The sequence below is a fragment of the Cyprinodon variegatus genome, unplaced genomic scaffold (assembly GCF_000732505.1).
Source record: "Cyprinodon variegatus isolate N-32 unplaced genomic scaffold, C_variegatus-1.0 Scaffold480, whole genome shotgun sequence".
NCBI lineage: Eukaryota > Metazoa > Chordata > Actinopteri > Cyprinodontiformes > Cyprinodontidae > Cyprinodon > Cyprinodon variegatus.
Window position 1 is genome coordinate 596,658 of NW_015150933.1, and position 2,024 is coordinate 598,681.

A 2,024-nucleotide genomic window follows, 5' to 3' on the forward strand; every position below is an offset into this window, starting at 1 on the left:
GTGGTTAAAATATCACAAAAATGTGTCTCTAGTTTGAATCATTAAAATATTCTCTACCATAATCACACAGCTAAAAAAAAAGCAGAAATGTTATATACATTATTTTGAATAATTTAGAGCTGATATAAATGCTCTCCTGCTCCACCCATTACGTGAAGGTCTGTTCTAAATGTTTTCCTCCATGTTTGGGTTCTTGCTAAAATCGGATACATCTTTATTGTTAGGAACATCTTCAGTGAATTAATGGAATGGCATAATGGCCTCATTATTTGATTCAGGCATTTTAAAGTATACACACAACTTAAAGTTGCAGGACACTGGGCCTCCAGCCAGCAACATTGCATAATATTTAGCCACTAGGGGCACTAGACTGGTAACTTCTAGGGCTACGTCCAGTGAAACAACTAGCAACACTGCACTGTTGTGAAATGAACCAGTCTCTCTTGGTGTTTTAAATCTGATAACAGACCACTTTGAAAGTTTGAAATTACGATGTTCCTCATAAAGGGAAGGCTGCACTCATCCCTCTAGATTAAATCTTACATCAGAGAACTACAAATATTTCTGATCAGGTAAAAATCATGTTATTTTGTTTCATAACAACAACTAATTAGGGTTACCTTTTAGGTTTAAAGGGTGCTGCTGCAGACTGCTGTAAAGTGGAGCTTTAAGTCACGTGATCCATTGAGCAACGGATCCGACCCTCTGAAATTACATAGGAAAGTTTTAGAGAAGGTCAGAGTATTCTGAGAATCAACACCAGAGTGCTATAAATTAACCTGAACAATCATTTCATATAGTTTAAATGGGAAAAATATCTGGATTCAAAGTGGACAGTGTTGCTTTAAAAGAAGCATCATCAGATAAAGTTTGTAGTCCAACATTTCCTTTACTTGCCTTTAGTTTCTGCCTAAATTGTTATGTCTGTTTTTCTGTTCTGTTCTTGAACATCAATTTAAATTGTAATGTAACTGATAAGTGCTATAAAAATTAACTTGTCTTATTTTGCTTAAATATCTTGGAGAATAAGCCAGTGTCTTCATGTTGTTGCTCTCTGAATCACGCTCTGCAGGTAACAAGACATCAGAGTTTAATCCTACAATCATGGAAGACCTATGTGAGTAGACCTGAATATGTCATTTAATAATCTATTTATCATTTATCTAGACTCTTTCTGCAATTTGTTTTGTGTGCTTTCATTTACATTTTGTGTTTCATAAAACAGGTAAAGCCATCATTGCAGCAGCTGCAGTAGGTAGGTATGAGTCTCTCCATGGCTTTCAGAAAAAATCCTGAAAAGTCAACTTGTGTTTCCTTTGCTGTGGTTTAGCAGGAGGTACCGTGGTTCTGACTCCTGCTATTCTGGTGGCAATGGGCTTCGGTGCAACTGGAATAGTAGCAGGCTCCATAGCTGCTCAGCTGATGTCAATTTTTGGAGCTTCCTGGTTGTTAGCACTCTTGTATTCTATAGGTAAATTCGGTGCTGATCTCTCATAAATATAATTTGTATGGATGTTGTCTTTAAATATATAAACTTGCAAATGGGATAATTGAGAATGAGCAAATACACCAAGCTGCATATAAGATGAACTTGTTATCGACTACAGCTGAGGAATTTTTTTTTCTTTTATTATAGGTGCCGCTACAATGGCATGGATTGCTAAAATGCTATGGGGCGTGTTCGGATGGCATATAGCAAATCAGATATCATCTCTCTGCAATATAACTGTTGTGTATAAAGACATCGAACCATAGCACTGATGTGAAACTGATGACCATTGATCTATAAAGTCTCCAATGCTCTTCTGACTTTGAATAGATGTTTCATTATCTTCCTTAGCAAACCACTATGAGTAGATAATGCATTTAGACTATTTTAGACTAAAGATTTTATTTCAAAGTCATTTGCATTATATTAAACATTTGTTATTTTGTGCAACTACACATTTGGGTGTTTCTTTTAAACTTCAGTAAAATATATTGTACTGATGAGCCTTCAGGGTTTTTATTAAGACAATAGATAT